At 27.3% G+C, this 21,130-nt stretch overlaps 1 protein-coding gene across 1 annotated transcript in view; it reads left to right on the top strand.

Annotated features, from left to right (window-relative positions):
- Btk29A (tyrosine-protein kinase Btk29A) overlaps positions 1-21,130 on the top strand; it is a 130,265-nt gene that overhangs the window by 39,352 nt on the left and 69,783 nt on the right. The window lies entirely within an intron of this gene.

Raw genomic sequence — 21,130 nt, 5'->3', positions numbered from 1 at the left:
AATTTCGTTCGCGTGAAACCAATTTTTTTATTTTTAATCTTATAACTTTTCCATAATAATGCATAGCTTTAAAATTACTAAGCCAACTCAACAGAATCTTAAGGCACACTATATTAAAACTTTTCAAGTTTTTCAATTATTTTAATGTTTGGAAAATTAACTTATCGTGTTATTCGAATAATAAAACACTGTAATTCGTAAGTTGATGCGCGTACTTGTTCTTTCAATTATTATTATAAACTGCAATTAATTAAAATAAACGCAACATTAGAGGACCTCTGCATTAAGCAGCGACATTTCGTGAAGCAACATCTGATTTTTATAATTTGTTGCCAAAATATATAAACTAATAAGAATATATAAGATATTAAAAGGTAGTATATTTACTTTAAATTTAATATTATATACTTTATATTAAATTATATTTTTCGTAATTTATATAAGCTTGTGCTATCATAGTACGTCTTTTATCATTTTCAACGTTATAATTCAGTAACGATTGCTTAACAACAGAATATGATTAAAAAGAGTTTTTAAGTTTGTATTTAATGAAAACGTACTTGTTACTTTGAAGTAGGACTTAAAGTTTTCAAAAACCAATTTATCTCATAAATATTGAGAGATTTGAATTTAAAATATTTTTCATTTCATCGGTAATTAGCTTATTATGGACAATTACTATTGGTATTATTAATTAATTATGTAACGAAATTTTATCCGTGGTATTTCGTGTAAAAGACTTGGGACATAAATGTATTATAACAAGTTTAAACTCAAGGTTTTGTAAGCGAAGTGAAGGCATATTAAAAAAAAAAAATTTATAGATATATCAAATTAACTATCACAATTGCAATCGTTTTAGAATGCCAATTAAAATTCTTATTAAAAAAATCTCTTTTACATTTCATACTAGTTTTATCCAATATGAGTAAGTGTATCTTGATATAAAACACATGCTTGTTAAAATAAAGAAGATAATTTTTAATTTCTATTCATAGGAATACATAAAAATGGTAAATTAAAATAAGTATCAAAGAGATTTGGTGTTTAATTAATTTTATTGAATTATAAAATTGCGCGCTTGCGTGCTTGTGTGTGCCTGCTCGCGTGTGTGTTAAATTAAAAGTTTTTAATAAGCATGTTTCTTGTATATATGTAACTCCTACAATACTCAGCTCATATTATTATTTTATTATAAGTTTTCCATACTATTTAATGCTTCATATAAAATTCCTATTTGACTCCGGATGTGGATATTTTCAAAAATTTTAGTTAATATTAAAGACAATTATTTTACTCTAATCATTCTCACGTTATAAATTACATGATTATAAATTTATTTATTCGAACGTCACTGTTATTATACAAATTTTTAATACATTAAAGTAGTGTTGGGCTCGTTTGGAGAATGGTGAAATTAATTTTTATGAAGAAATGAATAAGTATATATATATATATATATGTATAATAATAAATATTAATTGATAAAAGCGCAGAGTTCGTTCGTTGTATTGGCTTCACATCATTAGAATTGGGAACACGCATTTTACCGTTTGGATACTAATACCTTTTACACATATAACTTCATCACATATTTCTTGGGTGTTGTTGGTTGGTGCTTTACGGTGCCAATACTTTCAAACTAGATAATGTAATATTAAACATTAGTTGTTTCAAATGTTTACATTAGTTTACGGCAATTTTTATATTAGTAAAAAATTAATTTCTATTTTTGAATTTGGAATTGCATAATTCTTGCTCTAAGTTTAGTATTATCAAATCACAATATATTATTACACCTATTTAACTTACTTAAATGTAGCATATAATTAAAGATTATGCAATTAACATTATATTTTTTGAAACTGATTTTCATATTAATTCTTATGATATAGAAACTTTTTATATTCTTTAAGTGAACTTTGATCGTGTTATTCAGTAACGGTAAATAAAGACGTCATAATGAATAGTCACATTTAAAAAGCATATAGCCTGAAACGGAGAGAATTCAAAGTGTATTTTTTCAGTTGTAAAAACATACGAATTTGGAACTATGTATTTAAAAAACTAATTTGAACGTGAATTTGATTAAAGTAACGTTTACTATGAATCATTGTTTAAATTGTGAGAAAGTACAGTTTTAAAAAGATTTTGAACAAGTTTTTTTTTTTTTGTCTGCACTTCGGTACAAAGTATATTTCATTATATTTATTGTATAATTCTGATAAATTTTCATGAAATAATGGTACATAAAGTTTTGCTTCTTCTGTTAAAAAAATAAAAGAAAAGAGAAAAAAAAGAAATGAAAAATAAAAAAAAAATAAAAAAGTGATTTAATTATATAGAGTTAAAAGATTCATTGTGCAAGTGGACCAGTTTTGATATTAAAAATCAAGCACGTTTTATTGCACGGAGAAACAAGTTTTCTCGGTACACTTAATTACACAAAGAAAAAGGTGTGTTTGAATGTTATGCTCATTAAGAAAAAGAGTGGAATGAGAAAAAAGAGCAAATAATATAAAACAAATCCGAAAGAGAGAGAGAGAGAGAGAGAGAGAGAGAGAGAGAGAGAGAGGAAAACAGGCGCCAAATTGAGGGAGAAAGGCTTGAGCGACTAGCCGAAAATGAAAAGAGTGCGACGCATGGTACGTAGTAGGTTGGTTGATAGGGGAGGGGGGTTGAGAGAGAGAGAGAGAGAGAGAGAGAGAGAGAGAGAGAGAGAGAGAGAGCCGCCGGTGAAACTCGCAAGGGGCCCTGGCGACTTAGAGCTCACGGGCCTCGGCACACTTGCTTGGCCACTACGGCCCCGTCACCGTATTTTCCTTCTTCTCGACTCTCGCTCCGTCGGTTCACTGTCGAAAGAGTTTTTCTCCCATCGTGAGCTCAACCAACTCCGAGGTGCTAAAGGGGAAGATGTCGAAGTAAAAGTCGCGCTCTGTGTCGTCGCGCCTGTGCTTGTGTCTCTTTTGAAGTGTCGAGGATAAGGAAGCTGGACAAAGACTGTCGCGATACGGTTAAGAGATGAGTTCGCTCCTGGCCTCGTCCGTTAAATGGACCCTGGGGATGAAGGAACGACTGCCGGATACGCGAGATATGAAACTCTTTGGATGTCGATGGTCCTTTAGGAGTTTTCCCCTCAATCTGCCAACAGGTACGAATAGTCCCCATATGCGTGTATTTGCTTGTGCTGATTATAAGTTGACTTTATCCTAAGAGTTAACGCGAAGAGAGAGAGAGAGAGAGAGAGAGAGAGAGAGAGAGAGAAATGCGCGTCGTTGATTGACTGGGGGAGAGATTAAAAGTCGACTAAAGTCGAGTCATTATTTAAAAGAGGATCTTTTCCGATTGCAGTTGCGCTCCCATTATTTGGATGTTATCTTCGTTAGTTTCGTTGCGAATTTGCCGTGTTCCCCTATTTCTCCTGTGGTTCTGTAATACATCACGAATTAGTATATCTGCGCATAACGAGCAATATAATGTAAATAACACAGGATATATATCTAAAGTAAAAAACAATCAGATCATATCTTATGTATAATAATTTATAGAGCGGTAAACGAAAAAGTGATAAGTGAAAGAATTTAATTAGTGTAATTTATGAGTATCGATCCACATGAATTATTGCACTGAAACCATTGCCATTTTTACAATTTTCATTTTTTCATCTTACAAGGCTTGCATCATTTAATATAATGATATTTATATATTTAGGTAATGATCAAAATGCATAAAAATGTAAGCGATTGTATTATGTGATCGTGGATGTTACGAAAGAATTTGTTAATGACACGCGCTATTACAACTGCTTTTTATTTGCTTCTCGTAACGCATATTCGTCTTCTCATATACGTAGGTGAAATATAAAATACAAAATAAATTTTTCTATTTTTCTAAAGGAAGATTTGTTCCTATTTCATAATTCTGAACACTTCAAGAAACTAACGAGTAATAGCATATTTAATTATTATATTAAATTAACTTTTTATAAAATGCAAAATGTAAAACAAAGGCTTCTTAAAATAAATATTACTATGCGTAGGTGCACTTATGCGCGTGTGTGGGTTGCGAGAAGGGAGAGTAGGTGGAGGGGTGGGTAACGAATTAAATTCATATATTAGTTAGAAAAAAATAAAGCTAAAGTGAGATATTTCATACACATAAGTCAATCATTTAAAAATTTTTTAATCGCACGTTACGCATATGCAATAACGACAATGATAATTGCGATAGAATTAAATTAATCAAAAATCATTAAAAATAGAAATAAAATAAAAATTTTCAAATTTATTAATAAGAGTCAAATGTCATTCATATAATATAATATATATATATATATATATATATATATATATATATATATATATATATATATATATATATATCTGATATGTACCAAAAACTTCTTAATAACAACATTTTAACCTTGTTTTTCATTTTTCTATTTTTCTGTCAAATATTTTTTAATTCAAGATTATTAAAATGTATAATTCAATTTGTTGAAAAATTTTAATAATAAAATACAAATCTTGCCCGGCCTCGTCGTTATGTTCAGCAAACTTTACGCTTCTTCACTTTCTTTTGACAAAAAATTGCCTGTTTACTTATAAAGTATTTTGCAAAACATAGAGACTCATTTGTTATTAAATTAAAATAACACGATAATTATAATAGCAATTAATCTATGAAAATTAATTAATCTTATGATTGAAAGGAATGTTTTAAATTTGAAAGTGTATATTTCTTAGATTTTTAATGGAAAGTAAAAGGTATTGACGTTTATGATTTGCTGACCTAATAGTTTATTTTAACGTTTTCGAATTCTGGGCATATTTTGTATAATTACTTAATGTTTCTTAAGATTTAAAATTATCATAATATATGCTGTCTTGATATATGACCATTTTAGAAATCAGTTTTCTGTTATACTAAATGAGAAAGCCAAATGAAAAATCAAGATCACCACGTCTACGTTATGGTCTAATTAATCTAATTCTTACAAGGTTAACGATATTATAGCCTGAAAATGTGCTTGAACGCTTTTGTTATATATTTTTATGTAGATTCTTGTAGCATAAATAGGTGTGTACATAAATTTTAATAAGAGTTTATTTATTATTTATATAATTTGGTAATTGGAAATGCGAACGCTTATAATTTAATAGAAATATTATTATTCGCTTATAGTTAAAATTACAAAAACCAATCGTTTAATATTTTTGTATAAAGTGAAGAGGAATAATTATTTTCAACGATTATGCCTACGTTATCATATGATATTATATAATTTCTCATTTAAAGAAATTTTATATGTTTCATTAATTCGTTTCATAAGTTCATATCTAAATTTGAAATCAGATTAAGTCAATTAAAAAGTGCAATAAGAAACATACGAGTAATTTATAAATATTTACGTAAAAACATGCCGCGTATTTAAAATAAAGACATTTCTATTTAATACGTATTATCATTAAAATAAATGTATCCTATTACGTAAAAATACTGTATTCTTACAAAAGATTTTTATTTTTGATTTTTGAAAATTTTTGAACATTAAAACAATCATTTTAATCTCGTTCTACATAATTAATTTAATCTTGAGATTTTTTTTCCTTATAATTGTGAAATTAATTCGATTTAATTTTACGAATCGTATGCTCTTTTATTTGTGTAAATAAATAATGCATTTTCTATTTTTATTTCAAATATTTTAGTTTCATTTTGTCTTAATAAAAACGCATATCAATATATTTTACTACAATAATAATTATATCACGAGGTTGAAAGGTACCATTTCGATATTCTTAATTATTAAACATCGTTACTGTAGTTTTCGATTTCTTTATTATATCTTTGAAGTGCTCATTATAGTTTTCAATTTAATAATCGTTATGTAATTCTTACTTTTTCTTTTTTTCTTTTTTTTTTTTATTCATTCTTTTTCGTTTAGAATAAATTAGATCTTCTTTACTATAACAAACTTAATTTCAGCGAATGTCCTAATGGTTTTCTATATTTATTAGCCCATAATAATTGGTCTTTTAGAAACTACATTTATATAATAACCTTAAGAATATAATACCTACAAAAAATACTGCATTAGCAAGGATGACACAATCAATATCCCATCTTCCAATCCACAGTGTTAGTGAATAGTTGTTTGTCTCGAGATATAACACGATCAAAGACATTGTCGTGTTCCAAAAAAAAAAAAAAAAAAAAAACGCTTCTCTAGAAAAGAGAGAGGGAGGAATGAGAGCGAGAGTGAGAGAGAACGGCCGACCTCGGTGCACATATACTCTTTCATCCTCGGAGCAGCATTTCATCTCGAAATTTCTCGCCAGCTCGTACATTTGCAAAAATAGGAGTACTGCATGCCCACACACTCCTTCTGGCTCAGCGAAATCCGTAAATAATAAGCAAAGCGCTTCTCGTTCCTCCATCTCTATATGCGACATCATATCCGGGACTCGATGATATGTATTATGTAAAACTAAAGAAAGGAGAGAGAAGGAGACTACTAGATCGACGTCTATGACTATCCGTTGAATAGCCAATGGCGCATGTCGCGCGACGACTCTCGAAAATCGAGGTCAGTGTGAGATCCGTCGAGTATTATATATATGCACGTGTGTGCGCGCCCCTATACACACGCGCTGATTGCAAACATATAAATTTAAAGAAATGTAATGCGCGCATGGATATGCGGTTAATAGATATGATAGATAGATCAAATCAAGAGGATTTCATATAATTTTAATGATCGGAGCAACGTGTGTAGGTAGCACGAGCGGGAGGAGGAAGGGATTAGATACTCGGGCGCCTCAGATAAAATATAGTGAAGATAGATAGACGAAGGACGTCTCGGAGTATCACACCTACAGCTATGATCGACATTCTGTGGAGCAGGCGCAGAATTCACCTCCGCCCATCTTGGCTCCTACCGGACCCCGCGTATGCACCAAACTCGATCCCCCCACAACATTGCTCCCCCACCCCTCCCCAGCCCTACCCACTGCCCGACCGCACAACGCCCCGTCATCTACCCCGTCATCTAGCCTCGCTACCATTTCCTTCTCCTCCTCTCCCCCTCCTCATCCTCCTCCATCTCCCCCTCTTTCTCCTCCTCCTTCCCCTCCTCATCCTCATCATCCTCATCCTCCTCCTCCTCCTCCTCCTCCTCCTCCTCCTCTTCCTTCTTCAACTCCCACACTCTGCATATTTTCTGCTCTTTTTCGTCTATCCTCCTTCTCCTTTTGCCGGATATTCGTTTTTTTGTTCATCTTTACTGCTGTCTGTTCTTTTATTTATTCCTTCCTTTCGTCTTGTGCTACAAGCATTGTGGTATCTGCCTTTCGAACAATAATATGCTTCAAGTGGATTGCGTGAAATTCTGGTTAGATTTTTAATGTTTAGTTTTACACAGTGACGTCGACTGTGCAATATCGACTGCTTCGGTATTTCTTAATAATAATTGTGCGCTTTTATTGGATATCAATTTTTTTAATCGTTATAAAAATTAAATTGGCAATATGGTTATTAACAACATTTATTCAATACGTTTATTGGCATGAACATAATGTATAGTAAGCTGACGTCATAAGACAATAGAAAACATTTTCTGTACAATTTGCGCCAAACTTATTAATTCAAAGCTTTAAAATAATTTGAAGCTCTTTGCTTACATACAAGGATTCTTACTTTATTCGCATTACCATTACGAACGTCGACGATAATACCTCTTCATTGACTTTTAATTGCATTAATTTAATTCAATTGCATTTGTGACACAATCTAGCTTTTAAACTATATAATATATGATATTACAGATTTTTTTTTTTAAGTATTTTTTTTATTATCTATAGTTTTATCGTTCATTTATGTTTTCGTGCATGCGTTTAATAGTTTCCTAATTTACCAAGTGCAGAATAAAAATCAATATGAATAACAATTTGTTTAATTATTGTCAAATATACTTCATGGTTTTAATTAAAATTTTTAAAAATGCATTAGCGAAGTAATACTGTGTGCGTATTAAATATATTAACTTTTAAGATAAATCGCGTTAAAAATATCTTCTTAAAAATGTAAGAAACTCAATATTGCATTTTATATTTATAAATTTTTTATAATTTATTATATTCATCATAAGTTTTTTCTTTACAAGCTTTTCATGAAAAATCTTACTCTTCTAACCATTTTAAGATTTTTTCGTCATCTTTTATAAAATACATTGCTTTTAATATATATATATATATATATATATATATATATATATACTTTTTAAAAAATGGATCAAAAACAAGGTGAGTTCAATATTAGTATTTGTAGTTTTTAGAAGTTTAAACAAGACTTTTTTATATTATATTTTTCCTTGAATAAATTTAGTATTTCAAAAGCAAGAAAATTCTGCATATTATCGGAAAAACAAATAATTTTAGTCACAAGTTTTTATTTGTGTTTCGAATATATTGCTCAAATTATCTTTTTGTTACTATAGCATACATAATTACGATAAGTAGATGTTGTTTTTACTTAAATAAGTGGAAGGAATATTGAATATTGTAAAAATATTAAATCGTGAGAGATAAGTATTAAGAAAATAAATATTTGTCATACCCCGCTTGTTATGAATAATATATCAATTTCAATATATTACATATCATAAAATAGGAAACTTTTTTTATTTAACATTACAACTATTTGAGTATTATATTCTGACTTTATTATTACCTAATAATAATATTATAACTGTGTTACTATCCTAATTAATCTATTACTAAATTATTCGAGCAATTAATATTATATTATACTTTTTACATTAATAATTAGATTATATTGTTAGGACTGTCATTGCGTATTAAAGAAGTCAGAAAACTATTTAACCATAACAAGATATTACTTATCTAAGTATTTCAGCGTTTAAATTAAAACGATTATCATAATGTTTCATTTTAAAGTTCATGCTATTAGCTTATATAAATCATACACAAATCCTATATAATATTATTAATTCATGATTTAGTAATTGAAAAGTTTTTTTTTTTTTTTTTTTTTCAAGTTTTCCAAATATACGCAACAATGAAATTATTCTGTATATTAAATTAATATTAAATTTATCATATTATAAGCAGCGCACTGATTATATTCTTAAAGAATACAAATTCTTAAATATTTACAAGCTAATTAAAATTTTAAAAAAGTATTGTTTGCTTTTAAATACTACATTGCCAAATACGTTCGATTTTTTTTTCTGACTAAAAACTGAATCATCGTTCCAATTTCATGTATAAAATACTATAATCAAGTCACTTAAATACAAAATTAGTAATATTTTTAACTCTTAAAAATACAAACGATGTTTAAAGCGATTGTTACAAGCTTTGACCCATTTCGAAGAAAGAAATAAAATCATTTATCGTATTCTACAGTTGCAGGGTGTGCCACGAGCGACCGTACCATTGTAAAACGCTACTTTCTTCTTTTTGCTCTTTTATATGTGTCTTACAGACTTTCTTGCTTGTTAAACCATGTTTATAACTTTCGTTGTTCCCTGCTTCGTTACATTGTCGCAAGTTCTTTCACTGTAATGCACATTAGTCTTTGGTTTCATGAGCTCGGCGTTGCGGTTCTCTTGAGCTTTCAAGCTTACATATTGCTTTCGCATCAACGTCACTGATCCATATTCCCGATTATTTTACGACTCCTGTGGTTTAGGCATCCGCATGATTCCCCGTGTAAAAGAGCGGCTAAATCACTTTTTTCTATACTTTGAAAATAAGGTTGGTATATTCGAGTTTCAGTTACCTTACGATTACTCCTTAGCATGTAGTTAAATTATAAAAGTTAAATTATATAAATAATCTCGGTGATTCTTTTACATTGGAGAGTGGAGAATGTGCGCATGAACGTATATTTTCTGACCTACAATGTAGCACGATGATTTTATTGCAAACATTTTCGTATGAAGCAGATTTTGTTTACTTTAAAAGCATTTCCCTTGAAAGCGGTATCGGAAGAATTCCATTAGTTCCAAAACAGATTTTTCATGCAAAATACTATCGTGTAAGATGATTTCTTTTTGAGGCATCTGAACTTTCATTTCAGATACAAATGTATACATGCATAATCATTTTTCGAATTATCCTTTATTCCGTGGATATACATTTCTCTTCTTATAAAGTCTTATTAATTGAAATGCCTAATATTGTTTATTAACTTTAATAGATTATAAAGATTATTAATAGATTATTAATAGATTATAATGAAAAAAAAATTATGAATAGTATAAAATCATGATTGTATTTTCATTTCAATGATTATCTGTAGAAACTTTTTTACTTTTTTTTTTATCTCTGTTTTCTATCTATTGTAATTTTTATTTTTATTTGTATAGTTTTATAGTTTCTCAGGTTATAGTAATATAGTTATATAAATATAGTTTAATGTTAATGTTTAAAAAGTTTTAATGTAAATGGAAGATTCTGAGAAATTATTACCAGTTAATGGTTTGAAAACATTGAAAAAACATGTAATAATCGAGTAAACATTTTTCATTCCTTTTCCTTTCATCTTTTACAATTTTATTAGTATTTTAGTAATTTTATGATTTGAATTATTAATTTTTTTGTATGATATTATTCTCGTAGTATTGACGTAGTATTACTATCAAAAGGAAATTATTTATTAATTGTTTAGAAGATTATGTAAAGTTTATGTTTTATTAAGAATATATTGTTTATGCTGATGTACTGCGTGATACAAATCTTAATGTATTATCATTATTAAATGCCAAATAAATGAATCTTAATCACTTCAAATGGATTTTCAAATTGACTTCTCGATCGTTTAAAATTTTATTAAATACGAAAACAATATGGCTTGACTTAAATTTTCCTTTAACATTATACCGTTAATTATCAAATTAATATAATTCTAAAATATTTTAAATATATTTTTTATATACATGTTATTTTAATTTTTACTTCGTTAAATATCCATGATATGTCATTATAACTCTATTTAAAAGAATAATAGTTAATTTTTACTTACTTTATAAACTAATGTTTTATTAACTTCGTTAATTAATGAAATAATTTTAACATTAAATCAGATTGTTATGAGATTATAAATGATATAAATGAAAGAATACGTCACAATTAATTTGAGGGGAAAAATTATAAAAATATATTTCATTAATTTATCGAAATGTTATGTGCTTTAATTCAGAAAGTTGCATATATAATTTATAGGCCATCAATATAAATATTTATCAATGTGAGTTCTTCAATTGCTGTCGAATAACTTGGCATCAAATTGCTTATGATAAACGATGAAGTACATAAGGAAAGTTTTACTATTACTTATATAAGAAAATAATATACGCTTAAGCAAAATATATCGTCAAAGTTTTTTTTTATTTTATTGATTTTAACGGAACAAAGTTTATATATATATATATATTTTAATGCATTCATTAAGAAACTCGGAAAGGTAAAATTTATTGGAAATATGAAACGTGCAAATGTTTATATGCATTTTACAGGAACAACCGACCGAGATTACCGCGAGAATGCATCAAATTTATGATACGCTGTAAAAGTGCAGTCGATATATCTAGGCTAACGAGGATGTGTGTCCCTCGCAAAAATTGGATGTGCCTGCACTCGCGCAAATAATTGTCGCTTAGAACGGGCCGAGCAAATGCGCTCGACCGTACGGAAAATCATTGAATACGCTTGATAATCAAAACGTGATAGTAGAGTAAAAAGAAAAAAACTCTCCTAAAATATGTACTTCGTCTCTGCTTTTGACATACGTTCAATGATTTATAATGCGGAGAATTGTTTATTAAAAGTATCTCGTTACAGTGGCATCACGCTATTGAAACATTTGTCGAAACAAGTTGTCAAAGAAAAAAATTTTAAAAAAAAAAAAAAAAAAAAAAAAAAAAAAATGTTAGTCTTTCTTCATAAACGAACAACTAGAATCCTTTAAAGCATAATGGACCTTCAGAAAACGCGGCCTGAATGCGCCTAAATACTTGAACCATAAAATTATAATACGTGTGTCAGATTTAAAAAGTGCTCCACTCGTATCATTATACACTTGAGAGCGCACGAAGTAATTATCGGCGTGTCACCGCCCGCTTAAGCGCTTCAAACGACAGTCGTGTGTATAAATAAATGAATGGCGGCGGCGGCTTGATGGGAGGATGGGTGGGGTGGTTGGCGGGAGGGTTGTAAAGTGTAAAAGAATAATCCAACGAGTTGTTGGAGTCTCGTTCTCTATATGTCTGTCGACGATACGTATAGTACGACGTTACGTAAAGTGTAGTTGGCATGAAGAAAGGTGGGTTGCTTGGGCGGCGTGCACATACCGACGAAATTATGGAACCCGGCAAGAAGTGAGGCGCGATGGTAAAGGATAAAGACAGAGACTCTCTTCTCTCTCACTTGGCAATAGGGAGCAAAGTGATGTCGGTGCGGAGATGAAGTGAGAGGGAACTAAGAAGAAACGATGTAGCTTCGAAGACGTCGTCCACCGGTAAACGGTGAAAGTAAAATTTTGCTGCAACGAGTGATTTAAATATTGATGAAAATTTTTTTTATACTTTTACGACTTGCTGATGCCTTCACTTTAAGCTGATAATAAGAGCAAAAATATTTATAAAGATGAAGAAAATTTTTTCTATTTTTGTATTCAAAGCTATTTCTGATTCCTAAGAATATAGTTTTGAGATTTTAAAACAATTTGTATTAATTTATATGAATGAGAAGAAAAGAAGTTTTGTCGCGAATAGACGTGAATTTGTATATTTTGCAACCATACAATTTCTACAATGAAAAATATATTAATATATTAATATATCCTGCTAATATTCTTATAAATTTCCTTCGATTACCACTTTTACATACAATAATCATAATCAAAGGTAATTACATTTTATTCAGTGCTTCTATTTACTTCTAACAGTACTTTACTTTAGAAAATTTGAAACGAACCTTTTTCATATACTATGAATCAATACGTATTTTACAAATAATAAAAATAATTTTTTGATAAAATATACTGTGAATTTATTTATTTATTTGTTTTTTTTTAATATTTCATTCGTTTGCTCTCTTGAAGTAATCAAAATATCACTCGAACAAAGATTTTTAGTAATTTTACAAGCCAATGTGCTTAGATTTCTTATATGAATTTTTATTTACCCTTTTTAATTTACCTTTTTTCAATATATAATTCATGGTCAATATATATTTCTATATTATTGCTAATTTTATTGAAATTTTATTGCATAAATCTAAAAAAAAAAGGTAAAAGAACTTAATTATATTCTTTGACATTATAAAGTATGACTACACCGATATTAACATATTAATAAAATAAGTCTTTTCTGATTATTTATATGCCATCATAAATACATTATAACGATATAAATAAACCATAATTAATTATATTATTATATAATTATATTATCATATATAAAAGCTTTGCCATTTATTAATTATATTGTATATTTAAAAATGTAAATATTCTTCTAGTTCTAGTTGTTAGTTGATGAAATATTTCATTTCTATCCTTACTTTTTCTATTCTATTCGCTACTAATTACTTATGGGTATATCTACATAATTTACTAATAATATGACAATATTTACACAAATATTCATACAAAAGTGTATAGTGATATTGGAATACCTTGAAGAAATAACTAATGACCCAAATAAAAAAAAAAAAAAAAAAAAAAAAAAAAAAAAAAAAGAATGAACTAAGAACAAGGAGGAACTTTAAAATCTGTCAACAGATTTTATGTATTTTGTAGGCCGAATACAATGAAAGTTATTAGTTTAAATACCTTATTCACGGTCCATCGTTTCAGACTCCAGACAGATCCATACAAGATTCTGTAGAAGCTGAAGGAAACTCGGAACATATTCAAGAATGAATCGAGCGGCATAAAGAGCGAGAGAATAGTTAACGGGCAAGAAAATAGAAAAACTAAGAGAATCCTCGTCAAAGCAATATCTTTTCGTATTTAAATGCAACGCTTAAGCGAGTAAAGACCTGGTGTATATCTTATTTCTTGACACTTTGTTTTAAAAATTATAGCTTTTGTTTTCTTATTTCTCCATTATCATGATTTAGTTTTGGATAAGACATATTTTTAATGCCACCAGATAAAGAATTTTAGTAGTGTTGCCTTACATAGAATATTTAATTAATAAATAAGTGATTGCTTATATAATCGCAGTTGCACATAATACGTCAAATGTTACGTTAAATTTTACTCTTTGATATATTTTCTAATCTTTTAAAGTAATGTGTTATTAAAGTAACTTATAGCTGCCGTCACTTTATTCGATTAGCGCAAACTTATTAAAGTAATGTTTAAAAAATAACCGAATACGAAATCTCTAGTCTTTAATGAATTGTAAGTAGCGATTCAATCACTTATCAAACAGTAACAGTTGTATGTGATGTTGTTACAATTTTTTTAAGAGATTTGGTCGGAATGTATAATTTGAAATTTAATTTTAAGTAAACTCGAGCAGTAATTCATATGGCTCTGTGATCGACATATGTACAACACAAGTATTTTAATGGTCACTATGTAAATTATAAGTGACGATAATATCACGTATTATTTAAATATTAAAGACTTTACGTAGTCATATTGTTTTTGATATTTATTTGTATAATTGTATTGCAATATAATTGTTGCATTGTATTGCAAAAATTATCTGCAAAAATTAAACATCAAATCAATATACAATTGGGAACTATAAACTACAATTGCTTATAATCGTTAAAAATTAAAGATAAAAATTTCCCATCATTAAACCTAATTGTTATTAAAAATTGTGAATAATGTAGTTTTATCGATTATTTAATGAAATTTAAAAAAAAATAGCAAGAAGTGGCTCATGTAAAATTATTGTTTCGTTCGAAAAAAAGAGTTAAATATTGATGTATAATTTTAGACTCTCTTTTACTAAAGATTTTAACCCATAAATTAACCGTTAAAATGCTCAAATTGTGCGAATTGAACTTGAAATGTAATCCTCGTCCAATTTCATCTCACATTATGATATATTCAAAGTAAATAATATATTTAACTGTAAAGCTGATTTTATTAAATAAATATATTATAGTGTATTTTTTTCAATTTCATTAAAGTATTTGTAATCGAGGAAATAATAATCAAGATTACGTTGAATAATAAAATATTTTCTTATAGTAGGGATATTCAATCAACGTGACTGTTGTGACATCGACACTAAGCAAAATTTTTTTAATGATGATATTAAATGAATCAAAGTCAAAGCGCATATTAAGTTCTATCAAATAATAAAGACTTTTTAATGGGCTCTTGGACTATCACAGTCTCGTGCTCCATAAATTTTTATTGCAATGTGTTGGGGTCAATAAAGGATGTTACTGGTCGGCCATTTTACGTGGTCATGTGAAGTTATCCGTATAAATGCTTCAAATAAAAAACTAGTTTATAAAAATTCTATAATAATAATGCATCAATTTATGTATCGAATTATATTCAAAGCTTTTTATTAAATAATATTATTATTAAATTAAATTATGAAACGTGTTAGGCTAATCTTACAAATAAATACCAGCAGTCGCAAACTTTATGGAAAAAAAAAAAATAAAATAAAGGTTAAATTATACTAAAAAGCGTAAAATTTTGTGCAATCTAATAATATCAAAAAGATTCTAAAAACACGAACATAGTCGATTATACTTTTTGTATATTGTAATTGCTGTTCGGTATTTCTGATTATTATTAATGAAAAATGTTTCTGTCTTGTAGCTTAAATAATTTGCTGGGATAATTATTTGAATTAAAATTATACAATTGTTTTAATTATCACGGCTAAAATAATTTTATATCCAGTAAGTTACACAAATAGTAACAAACTTTTAACAAAATAGTAAGTTACAAATAGTAATAAACTTTTCTCTTTATCGAATCATCAAAGCTGTGTATATTTAAGCCTATTATATTTTCTTTGAATATCTTAAATAATAATAAATCATATACCCATAGCGAGCACTCAGAGAAAATACATCAAAACAAAATAACTATCAGAAGTAAATAGATCGAAAATAAAGGTTAACGCTCCTTGATGCTATCGCGAATTCAATATACCTGCGTGTCATGCTTAATTGCAATAAATGCATCCTCAATTCGATGAAGATAGAGTTAGCAAGAGAGAGAGAGAGAGAGAGAGAGAGAGAGAGAGAGAGAGAGAGTGAGTGAGTGAGTGAGTGTGTAAGAGAGAGAAAGGAGGGAGCTCACGCCCAGTTTGCGCAACCTAGCAGAATGCTGCTTTTCTCCAAGCCTTCTCTCCCCCCCCCCACCTATCCCCTCCCGTGCCATCGGTCGGTCTATCTTTTTACAAGTGTGTGTACTTCTCTTTGATATATACAAGCCAAAGCAGTTGCCTCTTTAAACACGTTTGACGCACACCTTCGTTTAAATTATTGCGCGCGCGCGCGCACGCTAAAAACAATAATCACCAACGCACCTTTATACTTGCTTTAGTGATCATTATGTACAGTTATGGCACAATATAATGAAAACGAATCGATCCGTTTTTAATAAATTAATGATTAAGTGCTTGTTATTTATTGTACGATGAAAAATATTTTACGACGATTTCACTTTCCAAACGAAATATAATAATTCATAATGTTAGCTTAATGGCACATATCGAAGATTACAAATTTCAATAATATATACAAATATGTTTCATAAGAAATATTTTAAAAGTAATATATAAAAATATCTTAAAAAATATCTTATCATTATTATTTTTGATAATTTTGAATATTTCGAAAATTTCGATCTTAAAATTGAAAGTACTGCCAAGCTCGTAGAGATTTGATAATACGAATATTTCTCATTGAACGTCTTTATGATTTAAAGTAATTTTTAAAAGCATGGCAAGTTGTATTAGATTTTTGCAGGGAAAATGGTTGAAATAAATTTCATCTAAAATCGAACTACATTATCATTAAATTGATAATAAAGTCCATTTTAATATGAAGTATGATATGTAGGTGGACTAATTTATAAGTGACCAAATTATTTATTTAACCTTGATTATTGTTAATGCCTTAAATTTATTTTGAATGGAATGGTATGTGATTATTGCCTTTAATAAGAAAGCATCGGTAGAATTTACTGTTTAATCGATTTAGTTATTCCGCGGGAATGAATAATTCTGATAATATTGAATGCAACAGAGGAAAACAATACTGAATTGAACATCCCTGAAACGTTTTGAATAATGAAATTGAACGAAATATGGTTTATTAAACTTCAATACTTATTTAGCAACCTTTTATTTAGTGCAAAATATATTTATTTTCGAATACCATTTTCAAGAATGTAAAACAATGTAACGATCTTACTGTCTCTTAGTAAGGATAATTAATTATAAAAGTGATGTAAAATTTGAAGAGATTGTTTATATTTAAAGAGCGTAGATAGTTATGTTATTCGATTAATTAATTAATTCCAACATTTGACTTTCTTTAAATTTCATTTCAGTAATTTTTATTCTAAATACCATTAACGTTATTATTATCATTATTATTATTATTATTATTATTATTATTATTATTATTATTATTATTAACTCGTAAAATCAATTTTATTTATTGATTATTAAAATTAATGCATGAATCATGCATTGAGTTGAATTTATTATGTTAAATATATTAAACATAACTGAAGCTAATTTTCACTATAAATAAAATACAAAAGTACATTTCATTATTTAATAATAAAATTAAGTTTGCTCGCTAATATTTCGAGTACTTAGCGTAATTTTTATTCTCTTTTTCATTTTCTATTTTTCTTCTTTTTATCTTCGTTTTCATTATAATTTTCTAATTCTCTCCTCAAGTACAATTGTATTGGTTTGATTGTATTTCCTAGTCATGCATCAAATACGCATCATTTGAAATGCAAAATGTGAAATAGTCAAATACTCGTGCGTTTATTCTTGGTTCGATTTGATGCAGCGCATAAACTTCGTTATTAAAAGGAATAAATGAATATTTCTATTTCTCATTGATAGTTAGAAAATCTTGGCTTAAGAGTTTCTCAATTTGAGCTCTTTAATTTTAAACTTGATTCTGACTTTTTGACTCAATGAAATATTGATCATTAAAATAAGCTTCAAGCTTTATTACATATTGCTTATTTATTATTCATTTGATTTAATAATTTTCATTATTCTAAACAAATTAAAGTAACATTTGTATTATTAAGTTAAATTTTTTTTCATTTAAAGTTATTTGAAATATTCTCCATTCTATGCGCTCTTTATAAATAAAAATTCAATTAATAAATGAAATGTAAAATAAACAAATACTTACTTGTTTTGTTATGCTTAATATAATTTTAAATAGTTTTTTCATTCTAAGTAATATTCAACTCATAACTGTTATTTTAGTTTTAAAATCATTATTATTATTATTCTTGTGTAATTAGAAAATCAAATATCGACGTAGTTGGTTTCTACATTAATTTTCCTGATGTGTAATATTATTAATAAGTTATAGTACAGCGTTCAATTTAATATATTAACATTAACATTATTTATATATATATATATATATATATATATATATATATATATTAATCTTAATTGATAATATAATATATTTAGATTAAACTCTTAGTTGCATTAGATATTTAATATGCGCAAAGGAAACTGAATATTAATACCAAAATTTATTCAGGAATTATATTTATTAATATATTAAAGTAAAAATACTTACATTCTGTAAATATAGATATTATTTTAATTTTAAATTCTATTAATAATTATTATATCAACAATGTATATCTGATATTTTTATTTTATTTATTAATTCTTTCTTTTCTCTCTTTACTTCCTTTGTAAATCAACAAAAAAGTTCATATTATATTAAGATAATGAGAGCTAATTAAGGTAATTATATTACTAAGTAAAAAAGCAGACTCGTTGACTTAAAGCATATATTAAAATATTTTTGAATAATAAATTTATGAATTTTGTAATTCAAATTTTAGCTCTATTCACATTATCGTTTTTAAAGAAACAGTTTGTTGTAATTTTAAACATTAATATTTTTATCGTAATAAATTCATTATAAAATTTCGAGTTACAAATATTTTTCTAACAATTAACTCGATTCGGATATAATTTTCATAAAATATTAAATAAATAATTGGGTATATAAAAATCTTTTCTTATACATGCAATAGCCATGCAAAGAAATTAAATATTTCATTATCATTTAAATATTACCATAGTAATTTACAAATACTGTAATATGTTATTAGTATAAAAATGAAAATATATTTATCGATCACTTGTTTTTTTTTTACGTCTTTCATTAAAATACGTAATCTGATCAACATTTATATAATCATTAAACTAATATAGTTAAACTAAATATAGTAATAAAATATCTTTATAATATTTTTCAAATATAAATATCAAAAGACTTAGGCTGCTACGCATAAATTAAGTTTCTATCATTGGAACTTAAATTACTTGTATATTATTTAATGTAAGCTTTTTTTTCTTCTTCTCATTTATGAATTTACTAATGTATATTTGAATGAACGAGATTCGCATGGACAATAAGAGCCCGTTTTTTTTTTTGTTTTTTCTTTCTCTTTAGATATGAATCTTAAATACTTATTACATATTAACGACTAATCTTACATAATCGAGGCAGTTATTAAGATATATCGATAAGGACTTGAAAAGTTATTATTATTATTTTTCGACCTTTTATAAATACTCTATATAATAATGTATTTTTTGGTCATGATAAAACATCTCCTACAAACTGACAATCGTATATTCTACATAAACAGTCTATTTAATAAATTAATAAACGATGGAATTTGAAAATATTAAGTGGGTTTGGAATTTACCAATAAATAATTTAGTGTCAACTATTTTATCTTCTATGCTAATTAGAATATTAATAAGCACGTACGATTGAACTATGAAATTCTTTAGATCGTTTTAGATAGATTGCAAAGCTTATTCAGTTTAAATACTGATTAGCGGCTTATAAACAAGAGTTTAGAATTAATAGCGATATTTACATATAAATTAATACACATTAGTTTGAAAATACAAAATCAATTATTTACTTATTAAACACACGTAAATATTATTCGAGAGTAATCAAGGATAAAATTACATATATCGAAATCGGCATTGTGTATAGTCGAAGCGAGTGCTTACGGTCGCGATTAAATTCGCAATTTACTTTCGAGTTGAAACTTGCATGCGTTTAGACCAACACATATACAAAAAGTATGTGCATTAAATTTTAGATACATAAATCTGCGAACACAAGGGTATTATTAGATAACACATGATCTTAATGTGATCTGATTATGTATAATACTTAATGTTTAAATTTATAAATTCTATGAAAAATCAATGTTCCGTGAATTTACTTAATTAAACGGATATTCTTTTGAATCCTTGGAACTATTCTTCTTATTGCGTCCAGCAGTTTCTTTTTTTTCAAACAATACTTTTGTAATATTGTTTAAAGTTCCCATTACGACATTCTATTCTATTTTAGTCCTGTATTAAATGACCGTTGAATAGTTTGTCAAGATATTTACTCGCTTCATCCGTTTTTTACCTACTGATTTCCTTTCGTAGGAGAATCGTAAGTCCTTGAAACCTTTTTCTGATTGTATTCATATTTTATGTATACTTTGCAAATATTATATTTCTTATTGTAATTTTTAATTTTTTGCATTCATAATATCGAGGACCAGTCCAGTATAATTTATTTTTATTCTTATTATTATAATTAATCCAATCAGATTGTAAAGTAAATTAATTTTATTAAAATTTAAGCTCTCTCGAGGCTTATTTAATTGTGTGATAATTAACAGAACGTCTTCTATTAAAAAAAAAATAAATAAATAAAAGAAGAATATAATAGGAATTTTATATATATATATATATTTTTTTTTTTTTTTATTGATATTAACGAGTTTATTAGAGCGCTTCTATTATGTTTGTCATTTTCAATTTAATAATGCAAAATTCATTTACATGGTTTTGTTTCGA

Source organism: Ceratosolen solmsi, unplaced genomic scaffold (assembly GCF_000503995.2).
Source record: "Ceratosolen solmsi marchali unplaced genomic scaffold, CerSol_1.0 scaffold41, whole genome shotgun sequence".
Lineage (NCBI taxonomy): Eukaryota > Metazoa > Arthropoda > Insecta > Hymenoptera > Agaonidae > Ceratosolen > Ceratosolen solmsi.
The sequence above is the reverse complement of the archived record's forward strand: the minus strand, read 5'-3'. Positions and strand labels throughout refer to the sequence as shown.